Source organism: Vicia villosa, linkage group LG4 (genome assembly GCF_029867415.1).
Source record: "Vicia villosa cultivar HV-30 ecotype Madison, WI linkage group LG4, Vvil1.0, whole genome shotgun sequence".
Taxonomy (NCBI): Eukaryota; Viridiplantae; Streptophyta; class Magnoliopsida; order Fabales; family Fabaceae; genus Vicia; species Vicia villosa.
In genome coordinates, this window is record NC_081183.1 from 41,901,553 (window position 1) to 41,919,871 (window position 18,319).

The window sequence follows — 18,319 nt, forward strand, 5'->3', positions numbered from 1 at the left end:
AACAAAAATAAAAAAATAACATTTAAAAATCCGCAAAAAGAGGTGCAACACAAGGACTTCCCAGGAGGTCACCCATCCTAGTACTACTCTCGCCCAAGCACGCTTAACTGCGGAGTTCTGATGGGATCCGGTGCATTAGTGCTGGTATGATCGCACCTGTTACCCTTTGCGCTTTAATTGTATATATTTGATTTCTTTCACTTCTTAGCGGCATAATGCATATAATTAACTCTAAAATATTTGTTTTCTCTTACTTTCTCCGATTCTTTTACGCCGATTAACAAAAATAAAAAAATAACATTTAAAAATCCGCAAAAAGAGGTGCAACACAAGGACTTCCCAGGAGGTCACCCATCCTAGTACTACTCTCGCCCAAGCACGCTTAACTGCGGAGTTCTGATGGGATCCGGTGCATTAGTGCTGGTATGATCGCACCTGTTACCCTTTGCGCTTTAATTGTATATATTTGATTTCTTTCACTTCTTAGCGGCATAATGCATATAATTAACTCTAAAATATTTGTTTTCTCTTACTTTCTCCGATTCTTTTACGCCGATTAACAAAAATAAAAAAATAACATTTAAAAATCCGCAAAAAGAGGTGCAACACAAGGACTTCCCAGGAGGTCACCCATCCTAGTACTACTCTCGCCCAAGCACGCTTAACTGCGGAGTTCTGATGGGATCCGGTGCATTAGTGCTGGTATGATCGCACCTGTTACCCTTTGCGCTTTAATTGTATATATTTGATTTCTTTCACTTCTTAGCGGCATAATGCATATAATTAACTCTAAAATATTTGTTTTCTCTTACTTTCTCCGATTCTTTTACGCCGATTAACAAAAATAAAAAAATAACATTTAAAAATCCGCAAAAAGAGGTGCAACACAAGGACTTCCCAGGAGGTCACCCATCCTAGTACTACTCTCGCCCAAGCACGCTTAACTGCGGAGTTCTGATGGGATCCGGTGCATTAGTGCTGGTATGATCGCACCTGTTACCCTTTGCGCTTTAATTGTATATATTTGATTTCTTTCACTTCTTAGCGGCATAATGCATATAATTAACTCTAAAATATTTGTTTTCTCTTACTTTCTCCGATTCTTTTACGCCGATTAACAAAAATAAAAAAATAACATTTAAAAATCCGCAAAAAGAGGTGCAACACAAGGACTTCCCAGGAGGTCACCCATCCTAGTACTACTCTCGCCCAAGCACGCTTAACTGCGGAGTTCTGATGGGATCCGGTGCATTAGTGCTGGTATGATCGCACCTGTTACCCTTTGCGCTTTAATTGTATATATTTGATTTCTTTCACTTCTTAGCGGCATAATGCATATAATTAACTCTAAAATATTTGTTTTCTCTTACTTTCTCCGATTCTTTTACGCCGATTAACAAAAATAAAAAAATAACATTTAAAAATCCGCAAAAAGAGGTGCAACACAAGGACTTCCCAGGAGGTCACCCATCCTAGTACTACTCTCGCCCAAGCACGCTTAACTGCGGAGTTCTGATGGGATCCGGTGCATTAGTGCTGGTATGATCGCACCTGTTACCCTTTGCGCTTTAATTGTATATATTTGATTTCTTTCACTTCTTAGCGGCATAATGCATATAATTAACTCTAAAATATTTGTTTTCTCTTACTTTCTCCGATTCTTTTACGCCGATTAACAAAAATAAAAAAATAACATTTAAAAATCCGCAAAAAGAGGTGCAACACAAGGACTTCCCAGGAGGTCACCCATCCTAGTACTACTCTCGCCCAAGCACGCTTAACTGCGGAGTTCTGATGGGATCCGGTGCATTAGTGCTGGTATGATCGCACCTGTTACCCTTTGCGCTTTAATTGTATATATTTGATTTCTTTCACTTCTTAGCGGCATAATGCATATAATTAACTCTAAAATATTTGTTTTCTCTTACTTTCTCCGATTCTTTTACGCCGATTAACAAAAATAAAAAAATAACATTTAAAAATCCGCAAAAAGAGGTGCAACACAAGGACTTCCCAGGAGGTCACCCATCCTAGTACTACTCTCGCCCAAGCACGCTTAACTGCGGAGTTCTGATGGGATCCGGTGCATTAGTGCTGGTATGATCGCACCTGTTACCCTTTGCGCTTTAATTGTATATATTTGATTTCTTTCACTTCTTAGCGGCATAATGCATATAATTAACTCTAAAATATTTGTTTTCTCTTACTTTCTCCGATTCTTTTACGCCGATTAACAAAAATAAAAAAATAACATTTAAAAATCCGCAAAAAGAGGTGCAACACAAGGACTTCCCAGGAGGTCACCCATCCTAGTACTACTCTCGCCCAAGCACGCTTAACTGCGGAGTTCTGATGGGATCCGGTGCATTAGTGCTGGTATGATCGCACCTGTTACCCTTTGCGCTTTAATTGTATATATTTGATTTCTTTCACTTCTTAGCGGCATAATGCATATAATTAACTCTAAAATATTTGTTTTCTCTTACTTTCTCCGATTCTTTTACGCCGATTAACAAAAATAAAAAAATAACATTTAAAAATCCGCAAAAAGAGGTGCAACACAAGGACTTCCCAGGAGGTCACCCATCCTAGTACTACTCTCGCCCAAGCACGCTTAACTGCGGAGTTCTGATGGGATCCGGTGCATTAGTGCTGGTATGATCGCACCTGTTACCCTTTGCGCTTTAATTGTATATATTTGATTTCTTTCACTTCTTAGCGGCATAATGCATATAATTAACTCTAAAATATTTGTTTTCTCTTACTTTCTCCGATTCTTTTACGCCGATTAACAAAAATAAAAAAATAACATTTAAAAATCCGCAAAAAGAGGTGCAACACAAGGACTTCCCAGGAGGTCACCCATCCTAGTACTACTCTCGCCCAAGCACGCTTAACTGCGGAGTTCTGATGGGATCCGGTGCATTAGTGCTGGTATGATCGCACCTGTTACCCTTTGCGCTTTAATTGTATATATTTGATTTCTTTCACTTCTTAGCGGCATAATGCATATAATTAACTCTAAAATATTTGTTTTCTCTTACTTTCTCCGATTCTTTTACGCCGATTAACAAAAATAAAAAAATAACATTTAAAAATCCGCAAAAAGAGGTGCAACACAAGGACTTCCCAGGAGGTCACCCATCCTAGTACTACTCTCGCCCAAGCACGCTTAACTGCGGAGTTCTGATGGGATCCGGTGCATTAGTGCTGGTATGATCGCACCTGTTACCCTTTGCGCTTTAATTGTATATATTTGATTTCTTTCACTTCTTAGCGGCATAATGCATATAATTAACTCTAAAATATTTGTTTTCTCTTACTTTCTCCGATTCTTTTACGCCGATTAACAAAAATAAAAAAATAACATTTAAAAATCCGCAAAAAGAGGTGCAACACAAGGACTTCCCAGGAGGTCACCCATCCTAGTACTACTCTCGCCCAAGCACGCTTAACTGCGGAGTTCTGATGGGATCCGGTGCATTAGTGCTGGTATGATCGCACCTGTTACCCTTTGCGCTTTAATTGTATATATTTGATTTCTTTCACTTCTTAGCGGCATAATGCATATAATTAACTCTAAAATATTTGTTTTCTCTTACTTTCTCCGATTCTTTTACGCCGATTAACAAAAATAAAAAAATAACATTTAAAAATCCGCAAAAAGAGGTGCAACACAAGGACTTCCCAGGAGGTCACCCATCCTAGTACTACTCTCGCCCAAGCACGCTTAACTGCGGAGTTCTGATGGGATCCGGTGCATTAGTGCTGGTATGATCGCACCTGTTACCCTTTGCGCTTTAATTGTATATATTTGATTTCTTTCACTTCTTAGCGGCATAATGCATATAATTAACTCTAAAATATTTGTTTTCTCTTACTTTCTCCGATTCTTTTACGCCGATTAACAAAAATAAAAAAATAACATTTAAAAATCCGCAAAAAGAGGTGCAACACAAGGACTTCCCAGGAGGTCACCCATCCTAGTACTACTCTCGCCCAAGCACGCTTAACTGCGGAGTTCTGATGGGATCCGGTGCATTAGTGCTGGTATGATCGCACCTGTTACCCTTTGCGCTTTAATTGTATATATTTGATTTCTTTCACTTCTTAGCGGCATAATGCATATAATTAACTCTAAAATATTTGTTTTCTCTTACTTTCTCCGATTCTTTTACGCCGATTAACAAAAATAAAAAAATAACATTTAAAAATCCGCAAAAAGAGGTGCAACACAAGGACTTCCCAGGAGGTCACCCATCCTAGTACTACTCTCGCCCAAGCACGCTTAACTGCGGAGTTCTGATGGGATCCGGTGCATTAGTGCTGGTATGATCGCACCTGTTACCCTTTGCGCTTTAATTGTATATATTTGATTTCTTTCACTTCTTAGCGGCATAATGCATATAATTAACTCTAAAATATTTGTTTTCTCTTACTTTCTCCGATTCTTTTACGCCGATTAACAAAAATAAAAAAATAACATTTAAAAATCCGCAAAAAGAGGTGCAACACAAGGACTTCCCAGGAGGTCACCCATCCTAGTACTACTCTCGCCCAAGCACGCTTAACTGCGGAGTTCTGATGGGATCCGGTGCATTAGTGCTGGTATGATCGCACCTGTTACCCTTTGCGCTTTAATTGTATATATTTGATTTCTTTCACTTCTTAGCGGCATAATGCATATAATTAACTCTAAAATATTTGTTTTCTCTTACTTTCTCCGATTCTTTTACGCCGATTAACAAAAATAAAAAAATAACATTTAAAAATCCGCAAAAAGAGGTGCAACACAAGGACTTCCCAGGAGGTCACCCATCCTAGTACTACTCTCGCCCAAGCACGCTTAACTGCGGAGTTCTGATGGGATCCGGTGCATTAGTGCTGGTATGATCGCACCTGTTACCCTTTGCGCTTTAATTGTATATATTTGATTTCTTTCACTTCTTAGCGGCATAATGCATATAATTAACTCTAAAATATTTGTTTTCTCTTACTTTCTCCGATTCTTTTACGCCGATTAACAAAAATAAAAAAATAACATTTAAAAATCCGCAAAAAGAGGTGCAACACAAGGACTTCCCAGGAGGTCACCCATCCTAGTACTACTCTCGCCCAAGCACGCTTAACTGCGGAGTTCTGATGGGATCCGGTGCATTAGTGCTGGTATGATCGCACCTGTTACCCTTTGCGCTTTAATTGTATATATTTGATTTCTTTCACTTCTTAGCGGCATAATGCATATAATTAACTCTAAAATATTTGTTTTCTCTTACTTTCTCCGATTCTTTTACGCCGATTAACAAAAATAAAAAAATAACATTTAAAAATCCGCAAAAAGAGGTGCAACACAAGGACTTCCCAGGAGGTCACCCATCCTAGTACTACTCTCGCCCAAGCACGCTTAACTGCGGAGTTCTGATGGGATCCGGTGCATTAGTGCTGGTATGATCGCACCTGTTACCCTTTGCGCTTTAATTGTATATATTTGATTTCTTTCACTTCTTAGCGGCATAATGCATATAATTAACTCTAAAATATTTGTTTTCTCTTACTTTCTCCGATTCTTTTACGCCGATTAACAAAAATAAAAAAATAACATTTAAAAATCCGCAAAAAGAGGTGCAACACAAGGACTTCCCAGGAGGTCACCCATCCTAGTACTACTCTCGCCCAAGCACGCTTAACTGCGGAGTTCTGATGGGATCCGGTGCATTAGTGCTGGTATGATCGCACCTGTTACCCTTTGCGCTTTAATTGTATATATTTGATTTCTTTCACTTCTTAGCGGCATAATGCATATAATTAACTCTAAAATATTTGTTTTCTCTTACTTTCTCCGATTCTTTTACGCCGATTAACAAAAATAAAAAAATAACATTTAAAAATCCGCAAAAAGAGGTGCAACACAAGGACTTCCCAGGAGGTCACCCATCCTAGTACTACTCTCGCCCAAGCACGCTTAACTGCGGAGTTCTGATGGGATCCGGTGCATTAGTGCTGGTATGATCGCACCTGTTACCCTTTGCGCTTTAATTGTATATATTTGATTTCTTTCACTTCTTAGCGGCATAATGCATATAATTAACTCTAAAATATTTGTTTTCTCTTACTTTCTCCGATTCTTTTACGCCGATTAACAAAAATAAAAAAATAACATTTAAAAATCCGCAAAAAGAGGTGCAACACAAGGACTTCCCAGGAGGTCACCCATCCTAGTACTACTCTCGCCCAAGCACGCTTAACTGCGGAGTTCTGATGGGATCCGGTGCATTAGTGCTGGTATGATCGCACCTGTTACCCTTTGCGCTTTAATTGTATATATTTGATTTCTTTCACTTCTTAGCGGCATAATGCATATAATTAACTCTAAAATATTTGTTTTCTCTTACTTTCTCCGATTCTTTTACGCCGATTAACAAAAATAAAAAAATAACATTTAAAAATCCGCAAAAAGAGGTGCAACACAAGGACTTCCCAGGAGGTCACCCATCCTAGTACTACTCTCGCCCAAGCACGCTTAACTGCGGAGTTCTGATGGGATCCGGTGCATTAGTGCTGGTATGATCGCACCTGTTACCCTTTGCGCTTTAATTGTATATATTTGATTTCTTTCACTTCTTAGCGGCATAATGCATATAATTAACTCTAAAATATTTGTTTTCTCTTACTTTCTCCGATTCTTTTACGCCGATTAACAAAAATAAAAAAATAACATTTAAAAATCCGCAAAAAGAGGTGCAACACAAGGACTTCCTAACTGCGGAGTTCTGATGGGATCCGGTGCATTAGTGCTGGTATGATCGCACCTGTTACCCTTTGCGCTTTAATTGTATATATTTGATTTCTTTCACTTCTTAGCGGCATAATGCATATAATTAACTCTAAAATATTTGTTTTCTCTTACTTTCTCGAATTCTTTTACGTAATCCCTAAGTTTTGTATTCTTCGGATATAGAAATATATTTATTTAGGATAGTACTTGTAATAACATTACGATTGATCATATATCTGATTATATTGGAAGTCATAGTCTAATAACATAATTAGCCATTTCCATTCTTTCTTCGATTCTGATTCTAATTTTAATTCTTATTTTACTTATCACACACACCATGGCTGCATTACTTATAATTATTTATATATCAATTATCTTATATCAATTTGATTCTTATTTCACTATGAAGCAGTACATGAAATGAAACAATATTTATTTTATATAGAAACTCAACAACCTAAATGAGTTTATTACTTCATCATACCATGTTATCAAGACTTAGTTACCTTCGGAATGATTGACTACGGAAAATGAAAGATAAAGCCCAGAGCTGATAAGTTGTTATCAAGATGTCTTTCAATCATGGCTAACACTTGCAACATATATTTAGGGCTGCGATGATCTCTCCAGCATATATAATATTTAGGGTTTTGAACCCTCGAACAGTCAGAGTTTTAAATCACCTCATCAAAAGTCAACATTCTAATATAGTCTTCTTCTTAAAAGCTACTACAGGGTGGTTGGGCAAAAATAGGGCGATTAAAGCCCCACTTGGCTGGGCTGGAAGAAACTTATTGAGAAAGAAAATAATGCTTGTTGTGGAACCTGATGTGGTTGTTAGGAAAAAATATGTATTCATACCTTTTAAATAGAGGTCTTGACATCCCATTTGATTCATTCAGGTTTTATCGAATAGAAAATAGAGAGTAACATCAGTAATTGAAGGAGAATTCTTTAGGAAATAAATAGTGGAGGTGGAGTGTAACACCCCGTATAATATACTTCTAGAAAACACATTATACGCAATGTTAATTGGTACTGATACAACCCAAGTGCCTAACAACATCACTATATATACATGTCCAAAATAAAATATACAAATATGGCACTTGATATACATGAGTGCCTAATCAAAAAATAAGATCTACGTATAATATCCACATTTGCACATAACCCATAGCGGAAGATCACGATAACAAAAGTCTTTGCAACATCATCAAACAAACTTGTCCTTGCATTTAACCTGCAAATAAACACCTGAAAACAACAATAATAGTGGGTGAAATAATAATCTCACTCAGTTCCTCTATCTTATGGATCCACTTGGTTCTAAATGGATCTATTATTGATTTCTTAACTTAAGCCATTCAAATTCGTTCTACTTGTGTACACTCACAGTAGAACAAGAACTTAAGCATCTGAGGGAAATTAAGCTTTGTATGAAAAAAATACAACATGAGTTCACATAAACTCAAATGAGTTGTTATTCAAGAATGCACAACAAAGTATCTTCTTGGACGATCCTACGTCTAGGACTATGGAGGTGGGCCATATCTCTGTTTCCTTGGAAAATTTCTTCCCGGCCAATCCCATTCCACGTTCTATGGACACGGGTCACATTTGTGTCATACCCTGATTTTTGAACTTAAGGATCCTCGATCATCTTACATTCATGCAACACATCAAGATCACAATCCTGAAAGTGACTTTTGGTTTTGTGCTAATCTTGCCTTTTGAGGGATCACCAAACACTCATGTTTGTTCATCGTGTAAATACATTTCTTTGTTATACTAATCTTTAATCAAAATACAAAATGATGTTTTTTTCATCATATTTGGTACATTGTAGGTGTTGAATCAAGTGCATTCACGTCCTCTCCTAAATTAGGGTTTTGAGGATTGACTCTCAGGTAACTAGTCATTCATGGAAGCTTAATGGCTTAAATGTCAAAAGAATACTCCCATCATCAAAGTGTCATGTTTTGAGCACCTTTTAACTTCATTTGGTCAAGTTCATCTTAAGATCATGTGGCTTGATTCATCTATAAACTCTATAGATTCATGTGTTTATTTCCATTCCTTCTTCAACAAGTTTCATCAAGCTTTGAGCTTCATCTTTAAGTTTGCTTCAAGATAACATCATTTCAAGGTCAAATATACTTCATAATGCCTTAGATAGCAAGCAATGTGCAAGAGATTCAAAGTTGGTTCAAGATGTTTCATAATCCCATCACCAAAAGGGCATAACTCTCTCAATTTTCAACATTTTTGGGTGCTTCTTTTTTCAAATGATTATCCTTAACACCATCAACAACTTCTCTTCACAAGTTAATAAGTGATTTTGCTTAGAAAGTCATCAAAGATGTGAAGACATTATAGGTCCTCCTTTAAAGTTCAAATAATTTTGGGTCAACTTCAAAGGATCATATTGATCAATTTTCTTCATTTTGAGCCCACTCTTTTTGCACTATAATCTTGAGTGTGTCTACTTCATTTCATCTTTGATATGCAATAGCTAATTAGGGATGGAAGATTATGAAAGATTGCAAAAGATTATAGGTCATCTATGGAGTTTTCAACAAATTTTCATCAACTTTCAAAAACCATAACTAGTTCATTTCTCAACTTTTTGAGTGCCTTTTTTTTCTTCTATGAACTCTTCTCGATGTGCTCTATAAATCATCTTCAAGGATCAAGAGCTAAATCATTGAGGAAGACCTTGGAATTACACAAAACATTATAGCTCATTTTGAAGCTCTATACTTAGAAATTTTTCTAAGTATAAAAATCAGTTGGTTTTTCCTAATTTCAAAGATACATAACATTTTGCTCAAATGTCCAAATGTAAACTTTCTGGCACATTGTGTTCCTTGTAACAATGTCTTTCAAATGCAAAAAGAATGAAATAAAAAAGCCTCATACGTTGTGAGTTGTACATTGATGAACAAGAGACCTTGAAACTGAAAAATCCACATTGATCATTTTGCAAATGCATTTGATACTCGATATATTGCACGAATTAAGGTGCAAATTTAGTCTAAACAAGTTTAAAAAGCTGACAAAAGGTGATTAGAACCTCGAAACAGAAGTTTTGGTTGAGTTTTGATGAATTGCAAGTCACACTTCTCATGCCTTCGACCTTCACACGAATTTATACAATTTCTCATCATTTGACACGCTTCCTGATCTTTGAGCTCAACTATAAATAAAGGATCATTCTCCTCTCATTTCCCAAGCTTTTGAGAGCCAAAACACCTATGCTAAGATCTCATTCGAATTCTGTTTACCTAGGTAGTGGGCTATTAACTGCCACCACTTCCTCGTTTCAGTTTCCAAAACAATTGAAATGACGTTTTCTTCCAGACTCTTACTTTAATGATGCAATTCCTAGATCAAAAATCTTCCTATAATAGCCTTTCAACATTTTCTTCCAAAACTCTTCTTCACCTATATTCTATTAGCTTCTCTGAAAATCTTTTCCTTTCCAACTCTTAACACTCAAAATTCTTAACAATGGCTGCCATATCCACTGTCTACAACACCGACGTTAACCCTCTGGCTGCCATTATATCCCGTGAAAAGGAAGAAAAAGGGTTAGATTTTGCTCCCCAACCTGCATCGGATGAAACGAAACTCACTATCTGGAAAAATAAAATGCTGATTCCTTTTCATGCTTCTGACAAACTTTTGTCTTTCTCAGGGCCGTATCCAGATCACCGGTCACACCCTTGCAAGGTACAAACGTTTTTCCCTCTTTTTCATCCACTATGCCCGTTGCATTTGAGAAAAACTGTCAACTAGACTTGAAGTTCATGGACCCTGCTATGAAAGTATTCTGTTTGACTCCTCCGCCTGGAAACAAAGATTACTTGGCTTGGCTTAACAATATTCAGGCGAAGAAACAACAAAGGTGGGAAGAATTAGGCCTTGACGCCATTCAACTGTCGAGGAATGGTCACAAAGTTAATTCCAGCATGCTGCTCTCCTCTCTCTTCTTTTGGGAAGGCTCGACTAACACTTTCCGTTTTCCTTGTGGGATGATGACCCCTAAGCTTTTCGACATTGCGGCTATCACGGGGCTTTCATCTCTAGGAGAGACCTTCGACCCTACAATTCCAACAGAGATGCAATTCAATTTTAGCAACGCCACCATCACCAAGTATATTATGGAGCACCATGTTACAGACGATGTTGAGGTGTCTGATGAAGAACATGTAGCCTTTTTAACCTTTTGGTTATCATACTTCTTGTTTTTGTTAGAACAAGATTTGTTCTGATCAATTATCTTAGTTTTGATGATAACAATAATATGAATTTTGCTTAAGATAATATGGTACTCTAATCCAATGCAATTTCCCTTTCAGGAAATATATAAAGAGTACGCATAATTCAGCGCTCAGAAGCTTTGTCTCAAGGGTTCAGCATGCAACATCAGAACATGGTCTGGCAAGACATCAGAAGATGGTCGAAGCAGAATCAGAACATGGGTCTATGGAAGCATCAGAAGAACATGAGATCAGAAGCACTGAAGCTCAGAAGATGGTATCACGCTCAGAAGCACTTCAAGGTCAGAAGATCAGAAGATGCTATGCACCAAGCTGTTTGACTCCGATGATATTCAAACGTTGTATTCACAAACATCAGATCAGAAGAAAGTACAAGTGGCAAGCTACGCTGACTGACAAAAGGAACGTTAAAAGCTATTAAAGGCTACGTCAGTAGACACAGCGTGAACAAGGCTCGAGGTAGTTGACAAAAGCGTATAACATTAAATGCGATGCTGTACGGAACACGCAAAGCATTAAATGCACTCAACGGTCATCTTCTCAAACGCCTATAAATATGAAGTTCTGATGAGAAGCAAGGTTAACAATTCTGAACAAAACAACGCTTATCAAACTTGCTGAAACGCTGTTCAAATCAAAACTCAGAATCTTCATCTTCATCAAAGCTCACTACATTGCTTTTGTAATATATTAGTGAGATTAAGCTTAAACGATTAAGAGAAATATCACAGTTGTGATTATCGCTTTTAAGAAGCATTTGTAAACTCTTAGAATTGATTACATTAAGTTGTAAGGAACTAGAGTGATCGTGTTGATCAGAATACTCTAGGAAGTCTTAGGAGTGAACTAAGCAGATTGTAACTAGAGTGATCGTGTTGATCAGTAGACTCTAGAAAAGTCTTAGAGGGTATCTAAGCAGTTGTTCCTGGAGTGATCAGTGTGTGATCAGAAGACTCTGGAAGACTTAGTTGCGGACTAAGTGGAAAACCATTGTAATCCGTGCGATTAGTGGATTAAATCCTCAGTTGAGGTAAATCATCTCTGCGGGGGTGGACTGGAGTAGTTTAGTTAACAACGAACCAGGATAAAAATAACTGTGCAATTTATTTTTATCTGTCAAGTTTTTAAAGCTACACTTATTCAAACCCCCCTTTCTAAGTGTTTTTCTATCCTTCAATTGGCATCAGAGCGCCGGTTCTAAGGTGCAAGCACTTAACCGTGTTTAGAAAAGATTCAGGAAGAGAAAAACGCTTCAGTAAAAGATGGTTGATGAAAGTGAAAAGTCTACACCTACACCTGCATCTACATCTGGCTCTGCTGAGCAATACAACGGTAACAATGGTTATACTAGACCGCCGGTATTTGATGGTGAAAACTTTGAATACTGGAAAGATAAACTGGAAAGTTACTTTCTGGGTCTAGATGGTGATCTATGGGATCTTCTGATGGATGGTTACAAACATCCTGTAAATGCCAGAGGCGTAAAGCTGACAAGGCAAGAAATGGATGATGATCAGAAAAAGCTTTTCAGGAATCATCATAAATGCAGAACTGTTTTGCTGAATGCTATCTCTCATGCTGAGTATGAGAAGATATCTAACAGGGAAACGGCTTATGACATATATGAGTCCTTGAAAATGACTCATGAAGGAAATGCTCAAGTCAAGGAGACTAAAGCTCTAGCTTTAATCCAGAAGTATGAAGCCTTCAAGATGGAGGATGATGAAGACATTGAAAAGATGTTTTCAAGATTTCAAACTCTTACTGCTGGATTGAGAGTTCTTGACAAGGGATACACCAAGGCTGATCATGTAAAGAAGATCATCAGAAGCTTACCCAGAAGATGGGGTCCTATGGTGACTGCATTCAAGATTGCAAAGAATCTGAATGAAGTTTCTCTGGAAGAGCTTATCAGTGCCTTGAGAAGTCATGAAATAGAGCTGGACGCAAATGAGCCTCAAAAGAAAGGTAAGTCTATTGCATTAAAATCTAATATCAAGAAATGCACTAACGCTTTTCAGGCTAGAGAAGAAGATCCTGAAGAATCAGAATCTGAAGAAGAAGATGAACTGTCTTTGATCTCCAGAAGGCTAAATCAACTCTGGAAGACCAAGCAAAGGAAGTTCAGAGGCTTCAGAAGTTCAAAGAAATTTGAACGTGGAGAATCTTCTGATGACAGAAGATTTGACAAGAAGAAGGTCATGTGCTATGAATGCAATGAGCCTGGACACTACAAGAATGAATGTCCAAATCTTCAGAAGGAAAATCCCAAGAAGAAGTTTCATAAGAAGAAAAGTCTTATGGCAACCTGGGATGAGTCAGAAGATGATTCAGACTCTGAAGACGAGCAGGCTAACTGTGCGCTGATGGCGACAGAAGATGACGGATCAGAATCTACATCAGAATCAGATTCTGAAGAGATATCCTTGACTGCAAAAAGGACAAAGCACAACATGTCATGGTACCTGGACTCTGGATGCTCGCGACACATGACAGGAAGAAGGTCTATGTTCCAAGACCTGGTGCTTAAGTCTGGAGGAGAAGTCAAGTTTGGAGGAGATCAGAAGGGCAAGATAATTGGCTCTAGAACTATAAAGTCTGGTAACTCTCCTTCCATTTCTAATGTACTTCTTGTAGAAGGATTAACACATAACCTCTTATCTATCAGTCAATTAAGTGACAATGGTTATGATATAATCTTTAATCAAGAGTCTTGCAAGGCTGTAAATCAGAAGGATGGCTCAATCCTATTTACAGGCAAGAGGAAGAACAACATTTATAAGACAGATCTACAAGATCTTATGAGTCAGAAGGTGACTTGTCTTATGTCTGTTTCTGAAGAGCAGTGGGTCTGGCACAGAAGATTAGGTCATGCTAGTTTGAGAAAGATTTCTCAGATTAACAAACTGAATCTGGTCAGAGGACTCCCTAATCTGAAATTCAAATCAGATGCTCTTTGTGAAGCATGTCAGAAGGGCAAGTTCTCCAAACCTGCATTCAAGTCCAAGAATGTTGTTTCTACCTCAAGGCCACTAGAACTCTTGCACATTGATCTGTTTGGCCCAGTCAAAACAGCATCTGTCAGAGGGAAGAAATATGGATTAGTCATCGTAGATGATTATAGCCGCTGGACATGGGTAAAATTCTTAAAACACAAGGATGAGACTCATTCAGTGTTCTTTGATTTCTGCATTCAGATTCAATCTGAAAAAGAGTGTAAAATCATAAAGGTCAGAAGTGATCATGGTGGTGAATTTGAGAACAGATCCTTTGAAGAATTCTTCAAAGAAAATGGTATTGCCCATGATTTCTCTTGTCCTAGAACTCCACAGCAAAATGGGGTTGTAGAACGAAAGAATAGGACTCTGCAAGAAATGGCCAGAACCATGATCAATGAAACCAATATGGCTAAGCATTTCTGGGCAAAAGCAATAAACACTGCATGCTATATTCAGAATAGAATCTCTATCAGACCTATTCTAAATAAGACTCCCTATGAATTGTGGAAGAATAGAAAGCCCAACATTTCATATTTCCATCCTTTTGGATGTGTATGCTTTATTCTGAACACTAAAGATCATCTTGGTAAGTTTGATTCCAAAGCACAAAAATGTTTCCTTCTTGGATATTCTGAACGCTCAAAAGGCTACAGAGTATACAATACTGAAACATTGATTGTAGAAGAATCAATCAATATCAGGTTTGATGATAAGCTTGGTTCTGAAAAACCAAAGCAGTTTGATAATTTTGCAGATTGTGATATTGATATATCAGAAGTTGTTGAGCCAAGAAGCAACGCATCAGAAGCAGAGCTTCTCAGAAGCAAAGAATCTGAAGATCAAGTATCAGCTTCTCTGGAGGATCTAAGTATTTCTGAAGAACCATCTGTCAGAAGATCATCCAGACTCATCTCTGGTCATTCAGAAGATGTCATTCTTGGAAAGAAGGATGATCCAATCAGAACAAGAGCATTCCTTAAGAACAATGTAGATTGTCAATTAGGTCTTGTATCTTTGATCGAGCCAACTTCTGTTGATCATGCTCTAGAAGATCCAGACTGGATAATTGCTATGCAAGAAGAACTGAATCAGTTTACAAGGAATGATGTTTGGGATCTTGTTCCTAGACCAGATGGATTCAATATAATTGGTACAAAATGGGTCTTCAGAAACAAGCTCAGTGAGAAAGGTGAAGTGGTAAGGAACAAAGCCAGACTGGTGGCTCAGGGTTATAGTCAGCAAGAAGGGATTGATTATACAGAAACCTTTGCACCAGTGGCCAGGTTAGAATCTATTCGTCTATTAATTTCATTTGCCACTCAACATAACATCACTCTTTATCAGATGGATGTCAAGAGTGCCTTCTTAAATGGTTATATAGATGAAGAAGTTTATGTCCATCAACCTCCTGGTTTTGAAGACTCTATGTCTCCTAATCATGTTTTTAAACTTAAGAAATCATTGTATGGATTGAAACAGGCTCCCAGAGCTTGGTATGAACGCTTAAGTTCTTTCCTTCTGGATAATGGTTTCACTAGAGGAAAAGTGGACACTACTCTCTTTTGTAAAACCTTTAAAAGGGATATTTTAATTTGTCAAATATATGTAGATGATATTATTTTTGGAACATCTAATGCTACACTTGGAAAGGAGTTTGCTAAGTCTATGCAGGCTGAGTTTGAAATGAGCATGATGGGAGAACTCAAGTATTTCCTTGGAATACAAATAAATCAAACATCAGAAGGAACGTATGTTCATCAAACCAAGTATGTGAAGGAACTTCTGAAGAAGTGTAATCTTCTAGACTGCAAAGAAGCCAAAACTCCTATGCATCCAACATGCATCCTAGGTAAGGATGAGGTAAGTAAGAAGGTAGATCAGAAGTTATACAGAGGTATGATTGGATCTCTTCTATATCTGACTGCTTCTAGACCTGACATTCTGTTCAGTGTTTGTTTGTGTGCTAGATTCCAATCAGATCCTAGAGAATCTCATTTAACTGCTGTTAAGAGAATTCTAAGGTATCTGAAAGGTACTACTAATGTTGGCTTAGTTTACAGAAAATCTAAAGAATACAACTTAGTAGGATTCTGCGATGCTGATTATGCTGGAGACAGAATTGAAAGAAAAAGTACTTCAGGAAGTTGCCAGTTTCTTGGAAGTCATTTGATCTCTTGGTATAGCAAGAAGCAAGCAACTATTGCTCTATCAACAACAGAAGCAGAATATGTCGCTGCTGCTGGTTGTAGTTGTCGCTACCGCGAAAATTAACAGAGTCGCCACTAACATATTTATCCTGAAAAGGAAGGGAATGCCAGCAAACCACAAAACAAAACAACGGTCTCACGACCAGAGAAAAAGGGTAAGGGAGTCGGTTACGCGAGGGGAAGGTATTAGCACCCCTCGCGCCCATCGTACTCGATGGTATCCACGCCTGTGTCTAAATCTATGGGTGTGTAACAAATCTACGCTAATATGGACTAAAATGAATGCAGAATGTAGGGAAAAGAAAGGATTATGCTCGCACGGGCCCTACCCCGCTGCCTACGTATCTGTTTTGCAGAATCAGAGTTACCGTAGCTCGGCTAACTAATTTTTGTTTGTTTTGTGTTTTTTAGGTGAACGAGTTACATCACACTCCGCTGCTCGACCTTTGGAGACTTATGCTTGGGAATGGAGCGGAAATAACAAGTTCTTAAGAAAAGAAAATCAAAGAGTGTGGTTTGTGTTTTAAAGAATGCATGAGGAAAACCTAAGCTAAGGGGGAAAGCTTGCTACCTAATGTTATCATACAAAGGGTGCAAATCTAACTAAACTAACAACCTACGAGAAAAGGGGGAAGCAAACAAGTATAGCACACAAACGAGCATCCGCTCGTGAAGCAAACAAACCAACGGTACTGACCGAGTGGTAGAAAAGCGGTCCCGCCATAGCCAAGGGGAGCAGCTCAACCCAAGTCAACCAAGCATTAGACCTCGCGAAAATGATCGGGCCATAGACAAGAGGGCGGACCCCTCTCAGCAACCAAGCCGTCACGGATCGTAAAGGAAAACGGTGCGTGCGTACACCGAGCATCAACGTCGAGCGACGCGAGCTATAAGAAAGGCGGGGGTCCGATTGCATGAACCCTTTACCTGACATACTCGATAACAAGATCTTTTGCACGTTCGGAAGCAAGCAACGCGAGGCGTGCGCATACCAAACAGACTCGATGAGACTAGGCGGGGGTTGATTACGAACCCTTGACCGCATGCCTTCCATGAGGACTTAACGGAGTGCCATATAGGACTTATTACACCGTGACTCCCTGCCGCAAAGCACAAATGTAAACACACCAACAAAAACAGAGCCTCTTTCGAGGGCTTGGCCAGATGCATGTCTAAGTCCTACTTCTCATGTTAAAGGATGATGCGAGAAAGCGATAAAGTGCGAGAGAAATAAAATGAAAAGGGATCAATACCAAACGGATGATGATCCGTAAACTAAAGCGAAGCAAAGCGAAGAAACTAGAATCCCGCGAGCGAGCTAGCAAAGCAAAAACAAATGGTCAGCACACCGATTAGCCATAAAGCGCACAAATGTCGACTCGCATGTCGAGCATAATCACGATACACCTGCAAGAGTAACAAGCAAACCAAACAAGCAGATATAAAGTGATAAGATCGTGTCTCCAAGTCGAGAGCACGATACGAGTCAATGAGATATAATCGTATTCCGCAAGTGAAGCGGAACACTCAAGCAATGAGTATCAATCGGTGACCGTCCAAACGCCTTGCACACTAGCACACAAGTTAGAGATAACAAACATCGCAATCGGAATTGCGTTCTTATTATAAAGCGAAAGAAAAACGATCAAATAATATGAATATGAAATGAATAACAAAACTTCAAAGAGAAATCAAACATAAACGGGATACAAATTAATGAGAAACAAGCATTTAACTAGATAGTACACTTCTCAAGCTTTCCAACGGTATAAGGAACATGTAAAACAAAGCTATGAGTAAAAAGTTATGCACGAAAGAAATTAGAAAAGAAAAGAACCAAAAACAAGTAAGGGAACCGGTTCCCCTATATGGGAACCCGGGTTCCAGCACAAAAACACACACAGGAACCGGTTCCCCCAGACTGGGAACCGGGTTCCAGGGCATTCTGCCCAAGTCACGAACCAAAAGAACACAGCAGGAACCGGTTCCCCCAAACTAGGAACCGGGTTCCAGGGCACTCTGCCCAAAAACCAAAGCAACACAACACAG

General features: G+C 38.5%; 24 non-coding genes across 24 annotated transcripts; all 24 read right to left on the reverse strand.

The window, feature by feature from the left end:
- Positions 1-39: 39 nt before the first annotated feature.
- On the reverse strand, positions 40-158 carry LOC131600657 (5S ribosomal RNA). The gene has a single exon (XR_009283273.1). It is a non-coding gene; the product is annotated as a 5S ribosomal RNA (ribosomal RNA).
- Positions 159-318: 160 nt separating this feature from the next.
- Positions 319-437, reverse strand: LOC131600658 (5S ribosomal RNA). The gene has a single exon (XR_009283274.1). It is a non-coding gene; the product is annotated as a 5S ribosomal RNA (ribosomal RNA).
- Positions 438-597: 160 nt separating this feature from the next.
- LOC131600660 (5S ribosomal RNA) lies at positions 598-716 on the reverse strand. Its single transcript, XR_009283276.1, has one exon. It is a non-coding gene; the product is annotated as a 5S ribosomal RNA (ribosomal RNA).
- Positions 717-876: 160 nt separating this feature from the next.
- Positions 877-995, reverse strand: LOC131600661 (5S ribosomal RNA). Its single transcript, XR_009283277.1, has one exon. It is a non-coding gene; the product is annotated as a 5S ribosomal RNA (ribosomal RNA).
- Positions 996-1,155: 160 nt separating this feature from the next.
- On the reverse strand, positions 1,156-1,274 carry LOC131600662 (5S ribosomal RNA). Its single transcript, XR_009283278.1, has one exon. It is a non-coding gene; the product is annotated as a 5S ribosomal RNA (ribosomal RNA).
- A 160-nt stretch (positions 1,275-1,434) lies between these two features.
- LOC131600663 (5S ribosomal RNA) lies at positions 1,435-1,553 on the reverse strand. The gene has a single exon (XR_009283279.1). It is a non-coding gene; the product is annotated as a 5S ribosomal RNA (ribosomal RNA).
- A 160-nt stretch (positions 1,554-1,713) lies between these two features.
- Positions 1,714-1,832, reverse strand: LOC131600664 (5S ribosomal RNA). Its single transcript, XR_009283280.1, has one exon. It is a non-coding gene; the product is annotated as a 5S ribosomal RNA (ribosomal RNA).
- A 160-nt stretch (positions 1,833-1,992) lies between these two features.
- LOC131600665 (5S ribosomal RNA) lies at positions 1,993-2,111 on the reverse strand. The gene has a single exon (XR_009283281.1). It is a non-coding gene; the product is annotated as a 5S ribosomal RNA (ribosomal RNA).
- Positions 2,112-2,271: 160 nt separating this feature from the next.
- LOC131600666 (5S ribosomal RNA) lies at positions 2,272-2,390 on the reverse strand. The gene has a single exon (XR_009283282.1). It is a non-coding gene; the product is annotated as a 5S ribosomal RNA (ribosomal RNA).
- Positions 2,391-2,550: 160 nt separating this feature from the next.
- Positions 2,551-2,669, reverse strand: LOC131600667 (5S ribosomal RNA). Its single transcript, XR_009283283.1, has one exon. It is a non-coding gene; the product is annotated as a 5S ribosomal RNA (ribosomal RNA).
- Positions 2,670-2,829: 160 nt separating this feature from the next.
- On the reverse strand, positions 2,830-2,948 carry LOC131600669 (5S ribosomal RNA). Its single transcript, XR_009283284.1, has one exon. It is a non-coding gene; the product is annotated as a 5S ribosomal RNA (ribosomal RNA).
- Positions 2,949-3,108: 160 nt separating this feature from the next.
- LOC131600670 (5S ribosomal RNA) lies at positions 3,109-3,227 on the reverse strand. Its single transcript, XR_009283285.1, has one exon. It is a non-coding gene; the product is annotated as a 5S ribosomal RNA (ribosomal RNA).
- Positions 3,228-3,387: 160 nt separating this feature from the next.
- LOC131600672 (5S ribosomal RNA) lies at positions 3,388-3,506 on the reverse strand. Its single transcript, XR_009283287.1, has one exon. It is a non-coding gene; the product is annotated as a 5S ribosomal RNA (ribosomal RNA).
- Positions 3,507-3,666: 160 nt separating this feature from the next.
- LOC131600673 (5S ribosomal RNA) lies at positions 3,667-3,785 on the reverse strand. Its single transcript, XR_009283288.1, has one exon. It is a non-coding gene; the product is annotated as a 5S ribosomal RNA (ribosomal RNA).
- Positions 3,786-3,945: 160 nt separating this feature from the next.
- Positions 3,946-4,064, reverse strand: LOC131600674 (5S ribosomal RNA). Its single transcript, XR_009283289.1, has one exon. It is a non-coding gene; the product is annotated as a 5S ribosomal RNA (ribosomal RNA).
- A 160-nt stretch (positions 4,065-4,224) lies between these two features.
- On the reverse strand, positions 4,225-4,343 carry LOC131600675 (5S ribosomal RNA). Its single transcript, XR_009283290.1, has one exon. It is a non-coding gene; the product is annotated as a 5S ribosomal RNA (ribosomal RNA).
- Positions 4,344-4,503: 160 nt separating this feature from the next.
- LOC131600676 (5S ribosomal RNA) lies at positions 4,504-4,622 on the reverse strand. The gene has a single exon (XR_009283291.1). It is a non-coding gene; the product is annotated as a 5S ribosomal RNA (ribosomal RNA).
- Positions 4,623-4,782: 160 nt separating this feature from the next.
- Positions 4,783-4,901, reverse strand: LOC131600677 (5S ribosomal RNA). The gene has a single exon (XR_009283292.1). It is a non-coding gene; the product is annotated as a 5S ribosomal RNA (ribosomal RNA).
- A 160-nt stretch (positions 4,902-5,061) lies between these two features.
- LOC131600678 (5S ribosomal RNA) lies at positions 5,062-5,180 on the reverse strand. The gene has a single exon (XR_009283293.1). It is a non-coding gene; the product is annotated as a 5S ribosomal RNA (ribosomal RNA).
- Positions 5,181-5,340: 160 nt separating this feature from the next.
- Positions 5,341-5,459, reverse strand: LOC131600679 (5S ribosomal RNA). The gene has a single exon (XR_009283294.1). It is a non-coding gene; the product is annotated as a 5S ribosomal RNA (ribosomal RNA).
- A 160-nt stretch (positions 5,460-5,619) lies between these two features.
- Positions 5,620-5,738, reverse strand: LOC131600680 (5S ribosomal RNA). Its single transcript, XR_009283295.1, has one exon. It is a non-coding gene; the product is annotated as a 5S ribosomal RNA (ribosomal RNA).
- A 160-nt stretch (positions 5,739-5,898) lies between these two features.
- On the reverse strand, positions 5,899-6,017 carry LOC131600681 (5S ribosomal RNA). The gene has a single exon (XR_009283296.1). It is a non-coding gene; the product is annotated as a 5S ribosomal RNA (ribosomal RNA).
- A 160-nt stretch (positions 6,018-6,177) lies between these two features.
- LOC131600683 (5S ribosomal RNA) lies at positions 6,178-6,296 on the reverse strand. The gene has a single exon (XR_009283298.1). It is a non-coding gene; the product is annotated as a 5S ribosomal RNA (ribosomal RNA).
- Positions 6,297-6,456: 160 nt separating this feature from the next.
- LOC131600684 (5S ribosomal RNA) lies at positions 6,457-6,575 on the reverse strand. The gene has a single exon (XR_009283299.1). It is a non-coding gene; the product is annotated as a 5S ribosomal RNA (ribosomal RNA).
- Between the last annotated feature and the right edge of the window lie 11,744 nt (positions 6,576-18,319).